The sequence below is a fragment of the Cynocephalus volans genome, chromosome 12 (genome assembly GCF_027409185.1).
Source record: "Cynocephalus volans isolate mCynVol1 chromosome 12, mCynVol1.pri, whole genome shotgun sequence".
Classification (NCBI taxonomy): domain Eukaryota; kingdom Metazoa; phylum Chordata; class Mammalia; order Dermoptera; family Cynocephalidae; genus Cynocephalus; species Cynocephalus volans.
Genome location: NC_084471.1, coordinates 18,910,652 through 18,924,831, shown reverse-complemented (window position 1 = coordinate 18,924,831; position 14,180 = coordinate 18,910,652).

Here is a 14,180-nt window from a genome sequence, read left to right as displayed (position 1 = left end):
CTTGCATAGTGCTTGGCACATAGTATGAGTGAATCAAAAATGAGCTAATTTAAGGAAGCATATATTAACAATGGCTCCTAGCAAATAGCAGTTTCTTTTATCCAGCAAATATATACCAACTTGCCTGGACAGGCAGTATAGCATGATGGTTAAGAGTGACAGCTCTAGAGCCAGGCTGCCTGGTTCAAATTTTGCCTCTCAGAATAACTGGCTGTGTGACCCTGGACATGTCTCAATTCTCTGTGTCTCATTATGTATAAAATGGGGATTAAAACAGACGTTGAATCTGTGTTATATCCTTGCTTTCTTTCTTGGTCTACTCTCCCTTCAGAGAAGCTAGCTGCCATGTCATGATGACATGCATGTGGGGAAAAACCAATAGCCGTAGAAATCTTGGAAGTGGATCCTCCAGCCCCAGTCAAGCCTTCAGATAACTACGGCCCCAGCCGAGATCTTGATGTAACTTCCCGAGAGACCCTGAGCTAGAATCACACGGTTAAGACACTATTGGCTTGCTGATTCTCAGAAACTTCTTGGGATAATAAATGTCTATTGTTTTAAGTTACCCAGTGAAGGTGATGGTAGTCTGAGGAGGCCTTCTACAGTCAGTAACATCTAAGTTGCATCTTGAAGGGTGAGCAGAGCTGGTCAGGCAGGCGAGGGGAATGGGGAAAGGCATTTCAGGAGGAGAGACGGCATGTGCAAAGGTCTGGAGGTGAGAGATGGCAAGCAGGGGGTGGGGTGGGAAGAGGGCCAGATGATTTTGGGCTTTGGGCTCCATGATAGAGGGGTTTGGACTTTGAAGTGTTTTAGGGAGGATAAGATTGCATTTTAGGGGATAATATAATATAATATCATCATTAAACAAATAAAAGGTTTAATGATGATATTATATTATATTATCAGATACATGTACACTTATTTTTTAAAATAGAAGTTACTCAGTGTATGAATATACTTGCTTTATTTAAAATAATTTTATGTCATGATGATTTTCTCATTCTATTGCTATTAAATAAAGTCTAAAATGACAGCATAGTATAATCGAATGTACCCCAGTTGATTTGACCAATCTCCTACCGATGGATATTTATTTATTTTTCTATTATAAATAATATGAGGGTTGGTGTGAGAAGGCCCTGCCAGAATCTTGCACAGCGAGTTTTATTTCCTGGTGTATTTCAGTAGGGAGTTGAGGGGCGTGTAGGGGCAGGAGAATGTAGCAGATTGAGCTCTGACTACCCAGTATGTTGGTGACATCATCTCTGGTATTTTCTGACACATTCCTGATTTGGAACATTCCGCCTCATTGGGGCCATATATCTTCAGCTTTTGTTTGGAAAATATTCTCACCCCTCCATGCCATGAACTTCGCGCTTGAGCGGCACTGGCTGCTTTTCCTGTCCCACACCTGTTATGCTGTTCTCACTTTATGCCTTTGTGCATGCTGACCCCTCTGCCTGGAATGCACCCCCTCCTCTTTATCTGTCTACCTCCTTTTCATCATTTCTTTAAGACTCATCTGAGACGTCTCCTCTCAGCAGGTTTTACTTATATTGCTCCACCCCAGGCTGGGATGAGGTCCTCTCCTCTGTGCATTCATAGTGCCCTGTGTGCTTCCTTCTGTCCCCAAACTTAGCACAACATTGCAAGATGATCATTTTATGTCACTCTCCCACTTAGCCATGAGCTCCTCTAGGGTAGGTCATCATGAATTAAAAAACAAAACAAAACACATCTCTATTACTTTATATAATGGCTGGAATATGTTAAGCATTAAGCAAAAATTTCTTGAAAGGATAAATTAACCAAGGATCCCTGATGCAAAAGGTGAGTAGTTGGATTGGCTAAGAGCTAAGGTTTTGCTGGACAAAGCTAGCCCAGTTGGGCAGGGAAATTGAAATTGCCATGAAGATAGAAGTGTGGACCATGGGGTCTGTGCTGGACAGGAAGAAAGTGAAGACAGGAGGCGCTGGTAGAAACAAAGCAGACGAATGAAAGACCTGAGGGCTCTGTGGATTTGAAGGACAGGAGTGGCAAGAGTAATGCCAGGGGTGGATGATGGGCATAAACTCCACTGTGCATAAGCATCACCTAGGGAGCTGGTTAAAAATGCTGATTTCTGAATACCTCTTTTAGTGATTCTGAATCAGTAGTGCTAAGGTGGGTCTGGGATCTGAATATTTAATAAACACCCCAAGATGTTGTCATTCAGGGGTTCTGTGCACCACCCTTGGATACTTTCTGAAATGTGAGGCTTTCAGGAGAAAGTGAATTGCCTGATTTAGGATTTCAGAGGTAGAGACATCCCTCTTGAAGTCAAAGTCCAGTGTGGCCTCAGGAATGCATGACTGCAGCAGGAGTGTGTGGAGGGAGGTGGAGATGTAGGTCAAGAGGTGGAGTGGATCATCCACGTGCATGTGACAGTCACCTGGGAGGGTGGCAGTGCTTAGGGGGAGGAGGACTCAGCACCATGTGCCAACATCTTCCACACTGTAGGGAGTAACCAGGGGGTGTTAGATGGGTAGGAACCATGATGGGTAGGAACTTTACAAACTACAGTAACTACAGTTCTTGGGGGTGAATGCCCAACTGTCCTATGGGGAGGCCTATTGGTGGCTGAGAAGAGAGGGGTATCTGTTGGAAAGTTGTTCTTTACCAGCATTCCTGTGGCCCCAGGCCTGCCAAGGGAGAGGTGAGGCAAGTGATTGCAAAGTGCTCCAAAAGGCTGCAAGAGTGTGATCATGGCACAGGCAATAAAGACACTCTTCGGAAGGCCACTTGGAGTTGAGATTAGAGAGGAAGCTCTAGAAGCATCTATGAAGTCTGCTGCACATGGTGTCAGCAGAAATCATCCTTGGTCACCAACCCAGGCATCTCAGGTCTGGTACCACTGGAGGTTTGAGGTGCTAACTAGTCACACCTCTTCCTTCCAGTGGATTCTAATCAACCTGAGAAATAGACATGAGTGACAAATAAGAATTCAGATACCACTTTTGTTTTATTCCCCAAAGTTGGATTGGAGAATGAGGCTTATATTGGACTTTCTATTTCTGATCCCCCGAATCCAGTGCCTACTTTATGGGTGAATCATGTCTGCATTTGAAACTGGTTTTTCTAAGGCTCTTAACTCATGTCAAGATCAGAGTTAACAGACCCTGTAATAGACCAGATCAAAGTCTTGATCAAATGAAAGATTGGTGCAAACATTAGGACCTGCTGCCAGTGAAAGATTTTCCTTCTCTCTAATCTCATCTAATGAGGCAGGTCAGCTCGACATGGAACATTATCCCAAATCTGTGCTTCTCTCTGTTGCCGCTGCTCCCTGCCCTGTCCACACCACTGTCTCCTCTCCCCTGTGGCTATAGCAGCCTCCTCACCTGTCTCCCTGCTTTCATTTGGCCCCTTCTAGCCCATTCCCCACATACAACCAAAGTGATTGCTCTAAAAATAAAAGCAGACCATATCCCTCCCCTGCTTTAAACCATCTAATGGCTTCTCACTGTACTTGGATAAAGATCCACACTCTTTCCCGTAGCTCCTGTGGTCATCTGTGACCAGGATCCTGCCTCTCACTCCTTAGCCCTCTCTTGCCACATCATCTGCTGCTCTGGCCACCCAGGAATGGACCAAGTTCTGCTCCCCACCTTGGTCTTAGTACTGGCTACTTCACTTGACTGGGATGCTCTTTTCCATCTCTCCCTGTCTTGTTTCCCCCACATTATTCAGGGTGTCCATGACCACACTAAATCTAAAGCTGACTCCCCTTCTCCCTCTGGTTGCTTTCACATGATCCTGCTTTATTTTCTTCAGTGCACTGCCCATAACATGAAGTGACATGATTCGCTTGTCCATGTGTCCCCCCCGGAACATTGACTCCACCTGCTGTCTGCCTTGTTTGATTCTGAACCTCAGCACTGAGAATAGTGCCAGGCATACAGTAGGTGCTCAATAAAGATTTGCTGACTGCATAAAGCTCAATCAGCAATGAAAGTAGAGTGTGTCTAAATGAAAACCTAAGTCAATGGAGAAAAGGTGATTCAGGCATTTATGTTACAGGCAGCAATGTATTTTAAATCATTTATTCTTAGAAGAAACCTACTTTCTCTTGTCATAAAATTGAGCTTAAAGGAAGAATTCATCAAAAAGATTTGAAAGCTTGATTTAAGATGGGAAGGACTTGTCACATGTCTCCAGTCAGGTTTATATCAGGGAAATTAGAGGGGAAGGGAAGTAACATTTAGTGGAGACATGCTGGGGGCCAGCGCTGGGCTGATGTCATAAAAATAACAACAGAGGGTACCTACTGTGGGCTTACTTGGTGGTAACATCCTGCTACACATGTGACATTCATATGTCAATTAATCTTCACAATGATCCTATAAAGTTAGCACTCTCGTGGACCCCAAAGCACAGAAAAGGAACTGTGGCCCCAAGAAGAGAACTTGCCCAAGAAACGACAGCTAATAATGACTGGGGCTGGGATTTAAACCCTGGGTTCTTTGATTTCAAAGCTCTTTATCATACAACCTTGTAAATATCCTGCACTCATTGTGTTCACAAGAGTCAGGCCCCGTGCTAAGGCTTTTGGTAAAGGTGTGTTTATCAACCAAGATCAGAACACAAAGCCTATGCTTCTCACCTTGGGCCATAAGTCTTATTGAATAGCTCTGGCTGTCCTCTGCCTTTGCTTCTCTGGTCTGCTGTCTTGGGAGCAGGATCAGTGAGACTGTGGCAGCCTCAACTGCTGCCAGCAAACCAAAGGCCAGGGCAGATTTTTACCGATTCCTGCGGGTGTGAAGTTTGTAGCTCAGCACTGGAATAATATCCACCACCTGCAAGGACACCTCAAATAGTTATTGCAAACTCACCAACTCTGTGACATCTGTGGTAGAGTGTAGGGGTTGTGCTGTGGGTCCTGGAATCAGACAAAATTAGGTTTGAATCCTGGCTCTGTCACTTAGCTGCGTGATAATGTCTCTCAAAGCCTCTCCTATATCTGGGTGTGCAGAAAACAGCAGCTGCCTACCCCATAGCTTGTGATTTTTTATGATCATGCATTCCACATGGTGCCTGTATCTAGCTCGCAGTAAGCATTAGCTATTGGTGATATTTTTATTAACATTCACGTATTGAACTTGAGGACAATCCTGAACCAGACTGTCAGAGAGGACTGAGGAGAAGCTGACGGGGAGGTATTTGTGGTCTGTCTACACAGGGCAGCTTTAGATTAATACGAGCAAGATCCCAACTGCTAACAGTTTCCACATCTATAAAATAGTAGTAAGAATCTTCTCTGGTGGGTATAAAATTTGAATGAGACCTATGAGGATAATGACAGTGACGGCTAATATTTATTGAACATCTAAAATGTTCTAGGCATCACTCTAAGAATTTAACATATATTAACTCAATAAGTCCACATAGCAACACTCTGAAGTAGATGCTGTTACAATCTCCTTTTTAAAGATGAAGGATGGGAGACATGTATGTGTTGGGGATATCACAGGGATTAATTAAATATTTATCAGATGCTGAGATCTTTCAAGGGAAGAAACCTTTTCTTATCTCCAGGGCCCAGCATACAACAGGTGCTCAATATGTCTTTTATTGTTGAATAAATGATACAGATCAGAGGTTGGCAAACTTTTTCTGTGAGGGGTCAGGTAGTAAATAAATTAGGCTTTGGGCTCCATGCAGTCTCTGTCTCATTCTCAGCTCTGCCACTGCAGTGCAAAAGCAGCCATGACAACATGGAAAAAAAAAAATGAGCGTGGCTGTGTTCTGATAAAACTCTCTCTAAAAACAGGTGGCAGGACAGACTCGGCTGACACACCCCTAACACAGATGACGCCGATGCTCATATATAGTACCATTTACTAAATGCATACTCTGCGAGGTACTGTCGTCAAAATTGCGTGCATTATCTCATGAGATACAGATGGACAAAGAGGGCTCATTAGGTTTAAAGAACTTGTCCAGGTCTGTGAGACTACAGAGCTCAGGCTAAGTAGACAATGCTAAGGATTTGGAACATTATCTGGGTGAAAATATAAGTTAATCCTAGATCCTTACTACTCAAAAAGTCTGGCCCATTGGGAGCTTGTTAGAAATGCAGACTGTTGGGCCCCTTCCCAGAAATCTTGAAACAGAATCTAAATTTTCACAGAATTCCCAGTGATTATCACACATATCAAGATTTGAGAAGCAAACGAGAGGCTGTAGATCATTCACATTCCAAAACACTGTTCAATGTCCAGAAATGTTTAGCTTTTGTGAATAATATAATTTACATTCATCTTGTGGGTATAAATCTACTGTCAGCATGTTGCTAGAACAAGAGAGGTAGGAACACCTAAGAGGAAAGATTAGTTTAGATGTCAAAGAGGAGCTTTATTTTTGAACAACTTTTGGAGGCTACTCGGAAAATGCAGACAGTGATTTAATGATCTTTAACTTAAAGGCATTAGAAATATACAAAGTGAGCTGGCCAATTTCACCATATGGGGTCAGAACTTGGTTGCCTACACAGAGATGAACAACCAGGTTGAAATTTCTCCGGAGCTCCAAATTCGAGTCAGGTGTATTGATGATCTATTTGTCTTCTTTCTTGTAACTGGGACAGACCTGGAAGTCCCTGCACAGCTCTTTGCTGTGCTAATCTAATTGACAATCAGATCAGCACACAAAGGGGAGAGAGGAATCACTCCACTAACAAGCTCCCAGCCCTCCTGTCTCTGGAAGAATGTTGGCTGACAGGGAGACAATTAAAAGGGGATTGATTTATGGAGCTGGAATGCTCTGGCCCCCCTAATCTCAGCATCTCTCTGCTTCATGCAATCACCGTTTCCAAACAAGAGTCAGCCTACACAAATGAAATCGTTCGTGATCACCAGGGAGCCAAAGACGCTCTTAGTTTACCAAAGGTAGCTCAGCCCTAGAAACCCATAAAGAAAAACCACATAAAAGAAGTTCTTTCCTGCGCGAGGGCCTGGATAAGGATCTGGAATTCAGCAGGGAAGGATGATCTAAACAAAAAGTAAGCAGTGGTAATGAAAACTGCTAACCTTGGCTCCAGGGGGGAAATGGGTTAAGAAGAGTCAATGGGCAAGGAGCCCTATTTTTGTCTTTTTATAATGAAACTGTAAATTTCTGTTAGAAATCACAGGATCATCAAGTATCTGGAATGTTGATGGACACGCCGGTGGGATTCAAAGGAAGAAAAAAAGTTTGTGGATTTGAATTCAATTCTCCCTTTGAACTGTTTCATTGAACCGATGACACAATCTCAACTATCAGCATGCATATCATTATTTACAATTGTTGGGATTTGGGGGGCCACCCAATAAATAGTATCTCTCTTTTCACCAGAGTGTTGAACTGTTTGAGAAGTAAAACAAAAGACTTGGCAGATGGAGGCTGAAATAAAGCATCTTTTTTGTGTTGATACAGTGGATGTTGGAATATGTAGCTTCTGTCTGTGGATTGGTAGAATTTTTGACACTAAATCCCCAACCCAAAAAGACTTACCTCCCACAGTCGCAGCAGGTCTGGACAGGCCCTTTGAGGTGTATCGCACGGAGGAGAAGTGGGGTGTGCTCTTTGCAGGCAGGCTCACTCCCAAGAGAAAGAGAAAAGAAAGGGGCTGGGCTGTATGTGCCCCAATTTCTCTTCCCCAACTCATCAGAATAGGGGGCAGAGAGAAACCAGGAGTTAAGTGGGACTGCTCCACCTGGAAGGAGTTGTCACGAGTGAGGAAAAAGCACCCTCCACCTTCACACTGTTTTGAAACTAACAATAATGGTAACAGTAACGATAATAATAATAATATCAAAAGTTACAATTTACTAAGTATTTGCTCTGCTCAGGTTCTGGGCAGAATACCCTACCTCACTTAGTCTTCAATAACTCACTGAGATTATTTTATTATTTATCTGCAAGATATGAGAAAACCGTGACAGAGAGGTTGTGTAACTTGTCCAAGGACACACAGCTGGGAAGTGGTAGCACTTCAGGGCAAACACAGCTTTGCCTGACCCTGGAGCCTGAATTATGCGGCAGACTCTGCTCTATGTGTTGAATGAATGAATGAGGTGAGTGAACGAATGAGGTGAGATGAAGGATAACAGGTCTAGAAGTCTGGCCCGCATGGGAGAATTCTGTGTGCATTCACAGGAATGCTCTGCCCTGCCAGGCCAGGCCAAGAAGGTCCTCAGCAGGTGGACCCTGGAGCTGGTCTTGCTGCCCCAGGAGCCCAGGGTCAGGCTGCGCTGGGGGCAAGAGCTGCAGGTGTGTGCTTGTGCACTCGGCCACAATCACACCCTTTGCTGGGTCTCCGATTTGCTTTCCAGATGGCCAGTGACCTAAGCACAACTGGCCAGAGGGACGTTTGGACAGCTCCCTCCTAAGGCAGGAGGATAAACACAGCTCTAGCCCAGCTAGAAGTCTGAACCCCAGATTAGGGAAGAGCGCAGCCGACCGAGGCTGACCATCAGCTCCCCCGCTCCTCGTGGAATGTCCAGTCTCCTGCGCACCTGGCCACCACATTTCTAAACATCCCTCCCACCACTGGGCATTAAACCAAACGCAGGGCCCCCGAGACCTCGTCTCCCTCACTTGTTCCTAAGGCCATGCCGTTTGTTTTGAGTCTTCGCAGCAGCATCATTCTCTTTACCAGGAGAGGAGCCCTGCCCTTCTCCGGGAGATGCCTCCTGCCCCTCTGCTTTGCGCCTCTTCTGGCCCCTCCCCTTCACACCTCTTCCGGCTCCTCCCCTTCAAGTCCCGGCTGGCCCCTCCCCTTCGCGCCTCTTCTGGCTCCTCCCCTTCAAGTCCCGGCTGGCCCCTCCCCTTCGCGCCTCTTCTGGCTCCTCCCCTTCAAGTCCCGGCTGGCCCCTCCCCTTCGCACCTCTTCTGGCCCCTCCCCTTCAAGTCCCGGCTGGCCCCTCCCCTTCGCGCCTCTTCTGGCCCCTCCCCTTCAAGTCCCGGCTGGCCCCTCCCCTTCGCCCCTCTTCTGGCCCCTCCCCTCACCCCTCGCTGGCTCCTCCCCTCACGCCCAGCCCCACCAGCCCTTGCACTGACTGCTGTTATCTCAGCCTCTTTCTTTGGGGACTCCTGTCACTCGCAATTTCCCCAAGTTTCCTTCCTCCACCTCAGCTTTTCACCCCCAGGCCCCCTTTGCCTTCTCAGTTTTCTTTTCAAAGATGTTGTATTTCTTTTTCTCCTTATTTGGTCAGATGTGACCTGACAGGGTGGCTGAAGCAGCATATTGGGGATAGAAATACGTATTAGTTCTCCACAGGTTTTTTTCTTTTTCTTTTTGAATGTAGGGTTTGAAATCAATTTATGGAGTTTAGCTGAAAGGTTAAGAATTTTCCATTTAAAAATCAATCTCCCCCCCATACAGTTTTTATTTTATTTTATTTTTTTTTATTGTAGCACCCAGGTCTCCACATGTCCCCATGCATAGAGACTGTTCTGGATGAGGCTTCCAGAGAAGTGCCTGGTGTGTCACGCTTCTACTTGAGCTGTACGAAAATCGATTTCATGGAGTGTGGAGAGCATGCTATTCTTTCATCTTCTTTGGGATTCTCTCTCTGAGAAGTGATGTCAAAGTGAGGGGCTTCCAGTGGTGCCACAGGTGGGGAGAAGACTAAGATAGTATCAGGTCAAGGGTCCTTATATATGTGAACTCCTCCAGGAGAGGACTCTGAGGAAATAAATGCTCATGGAACAAAACAATGCAAAGCAACCTTGAGTTATTAGATGAGACACTAACTCCAAACCTTACTGTCCAGGCTCTACCTCATGAAGATTTCCTTTTCTTAAATTAAGTGGCCTTGAAGGAGTCTGAAGAGAATGCTGTGGATATCCCCACCCAGATCCCATTGCCACATGCACCCATCCTTCAGCTGTCCTGGGTGTTGCCTGCTAAGGACACATAGTTGCCTCCTTCTCTAAAGATTTGTCTTTGCCCACAAGAATCACTTCACTGGGGACAACACATGATAACCCCCCTCCCCTCCACCTGTCCCCTGCAGCCTGTATCCAATGACTAGCCAATAGGGGTTACAAAAGGACACCCCTTATTTCAAAGTGGGATCATCTCTGTGTCCGATCCATGCCCTGGAGCTCCCTGTGGGATCAGGCTTAAGCTAGACCCCAGTGGAGACCACATTTTGGCTTAACTCCTCCCTTTCCTATCTTGCTTTTCTCACTTCCTCAGTAAATCATGCACACCCAAATCCTTGTCTCAGGCTTTGCTTCCAGGAAACCAGACCTAAAACAGACTCTGATGTCAAGTCAGCCAAAGGATCTGCCCCGTCAATGCCCAAGCCTAAATCTTGAGTCCAACCATTTCGGGGTGAGGAAAAATCCCAGGCATCGAAAGAAGCAGGAGTCTAGAGCCCCTAATGCTTGCCCTATACTGGAATGGTCTAAACTACTCAACCCAGACTTGCTGGAGCTGCGCTGGTGGAGAGAGTTGCACACCTGTGCTACCATCCATTGGCAAGGTCAAGACAGACAGTGTACCGAAATGGGATGGAGAGTGTCAAGGAGCTAGAAAGACGACCTTCTCTGAAAAAAGCTGGGCTCCAGGTTCCTAAGAAGAACCAACAGCCAAGAGATGAAGAAGAGTGGGTCTTAGATCCCTGCACTGTAGAAACAAGAGAGGTGCAGAAGAGATCATGCAGGCGTGCCCAGTGAGAGCTCCATCTCATCTATCGTAAGCATCTCTCCCCTTTGGGGGTGGAATTGGGTGGGTGAAAGGGAGGAGTGGAGGAGGGATTGATGAGGAGGTGCTGTCCTCCAGAGGCCTACGTTTATCTACATTTGTTGCCAGGCATAGGTCTGGCTGCCACCCCCCCTCTTTTTTTTTGTCCCTTTTTGTGACTGCGCTCAGCCAGTGAGCAAACCGGCCATCCCTATAGAGGATCCAAACCCATGGCGGAAGCGCTGCTGCGCTCCCAGCGCCGCACTCTCCCGAGTGAGCCATGGGGTTGGCCCTGCCACCCCCTTTCAAAAGCAAACCACTCAAAAGTCAAATGTTCGTGAAAATGGAAGTCAGCTTTTATTCAGGAATACCTGAGAACAGATGTTAGGCTAACCCATCTCTCCGGTAAACCTGAAAGAGAATGGGCAGACTAAAGCCATCTGCGAGACTCAGATTTACTGAGGGGTTTTTAAAGAGGAGGCTGAGGGATTGGAATGTGGGAAATGAAAAGCAGGAGGGAGGGGGGCATGAGCCGTGGGGGCTCCGTGCAAGGAGCCAGGTGCGAGGTCTCACCAAGGCTCCATCTGGTTTCTGCTCCCGTCCTTGCTGTTATCTCAGGGCCCTGCTGGAGGGTGGAATCAGCAAAGCTTTACAGTCTTCCTTGGTTTCTCAGGATCTGGATACTATGTGCAAGTCTGCAAGTTTGCAGCTTCAGGCTGGCTGGAAAACAACTTTATGTTCATGTAAATAATGTCATCTTGCCCCATAATCAAGGTTCAAAATCCCAAATAACTATGGAAAAAGAGGGAACTAGAGAAATGCATGACAAGAAAAAATTCTGTGTCCTTTTACAATCTTTCAGAGCCCATGAGGTTTTGGGTCCCAGCATGGCTTCAGTCCTGCTCACTCCAACACATCTACCTCCATCCACCTCTCTACTTCATCTTACTTCTTGGATGTCAAATCCTTCATATCCCTCCTTGATAGGAGGTCTTAGCCTACAGTTACCTTTTGCTTCTCTCAGCTTCCACTTTCCTGCCTGGCCTATATCTTGACATTCATTCAACAAATATTTACCAAGTGCCTACAAGGCATCAGGCACTTTCTAGATGTTGGGGATTCATTAGCAAACAGCTACCCTCATTTGCTAGTGAGGAAAGATACACGATGAACATGCAGACAGCTAAATGGGACAGATTCAGCTACTGGTATCGTGTGCTTATTGTGCTGGTGTGTGTTTGTTTTGCTGTGTGTCTCGTCTGCCCTGTGAAGTTGCAAATGCCTTGAGGGTGGAGATCTCAGCTGACACCTCCACCTCATTCCAGAGCCTGATCGGTGCCCCACCCACCAAAAGTCTGCAAGACTGTTGATTTCTCAACAGTGATTACATTTGGGCTTTCAGTTCTGGACCAGCCATAGGTTTCAATCCTTTTGCCCTTGGACTTCACCCGTCGCACATGATGTGTGTGCAGGGGAGTGGATGTGGTCTCCGAGGGCCTGCGTTTGAGCCTGTGCCCCTCGATGGTGTGTGGCCACAGCAAGTCTCTACTTTCATAGCCTCAGTTCCCTTCTGTGCAAGATGGGGGAGGCGAGTATGCCCACTTCACAGGGTTGTGGAGGACAGAATGAGACAATCTGCCTTCATAACAGGAGGGCGACGGGTCAAGTACACGTCAGCATCAAATGCATGACCAGTGCAGACGATCCAGAAGGAACATGGGACCCAGGGCTCTGGCAGACTGGTTAGCTTCAGGGAAGTCTCAGCCATTGGTTTTGGGCTTGATCGAGGTCTTGAGTGCAGTCATTAGGGGCCAGCAGAGGCAAACGGCAGGAGAAGGGCTCTCCCCAGACTTCCCACACCACTGGCTCAGGATTTATCTTTTCTCTTCTTAAACTGGTACCCTCCTGATGCCCCTGAGGCTTGAGATCCCAGATTCACCTTTGTTTCCCCCTTTTCCTTATTCAAAAGCCAAGTCTCCCATACTCTGTGTTTCATTTTCTCCACGTTCCATCATTTCCTTTCCTTTGCTCTTGTCCTGCTTCCAGTCCCAGATGCTCACTTTGCATTTCCAGGTGGTTGGTGCAACTACCTCATCGGTATCTCTTGCTCCTGCTTCTCCTCCTAACAGTCCATCTGGCACACTCGGAGATCCAGCTTCCTAAAAGAAAAACAGTTCATACCCCTCATGCTGGCATTTGGAGCTCTGCCATGCAACCCACTCCACCTTCCCTCCTTCCATCCTCAGCACTGCAGTCACCTCCGTTCTCTGCTCTCTGAACATACCCTGCCTCTTCCTGCCTCTGAGATTCTGTGCATGCTGTTCCTGATGTTCTTCAAGGCCTTCAGATGTAGCCCCTGAAGCCATGACTGACAGACAGGGAACTCGCTCTCACCTCTGCGCATGTGTACCCCTAATCTCAGACCTTTCATATGACACATATCCTGTTTGGTGCCCTAGGAATTCCTGCACTCTTGTGATATTACTGAAGAAGTTTTATTTTCTTAGACTATGACATGAGAGTTCCTACAGGGTGAAACCCATGTTTGGTGAGAACATGCCTTGGTGCATTCTCTTCAGTGGCAGATGGGCCCAGAAGGGCTGAGTTGGATGGCACTTGACATAACACAAGGGTTTACTGTGGTTGTACGGGGGGGATATGGACAGGCAACCAGGGAGATGGTGGAATACTGTGTGTTCCTCACAATGTTTCCTCTTCCTGGGATTCTCCAAATATTCAGCGAAGATGAAATTCTTGAAAGAAGAGTTGAAGCATGAAGATTCAAGAAAAAGAGAAAGATGAAGAGCTTACCTGTCAGCTACCTGCAGGGATTGCGAAGAAGTTTTGGTACCCAGGAAAGGGGAGGAGCACGGTTTCTGGCTAGTTCAATGTCTTTGTTTTGCAGAGTGGCTTGGGGGTGCTCAGATGGCATCTGGGATAAGTTTCTTATCCTGTCTGAGAGATTCATGGGGGCAAAAACCTAAAATCCTTCCTTTTGGTATTTCTATTTCAATGCATGGCACAGTAACTGTTGATTTAAATTGAGATACTGAGAGGCAGGTGGTGATTTCTTTGCAGGGGAGTGCATGCTGCTGGCCATTTTTTCTCTCACTTAGTATTACATAGTGTACTTTTTCTTCTGTGTTTACATTTGATCCATTTTTACATTTGATCCTCACTTTGATCATATAAGATACACTTTGATAGATAAAGAAAATGGGGCTCAGAAAGGGTGAATGACTTTCTGAAGATCCAACAGCCAGAAAGTAGCAGAGCTGGGACTTGAACCCAGAATTCCTGGCTGAAAGTCCAATGCTTGGTCAGTCTTCCAAACCAGGCACCCACATGAGCTCTTATAACTCAAGTCAGGCTGAACTGGGAGAATCTGGGAAGCTGGGTTGCAGAGCTCTCTGTGCTAACTCCCAAAGGAAAATTATATAGTTTGGGAGTACGAGCAGATGCCAGACCC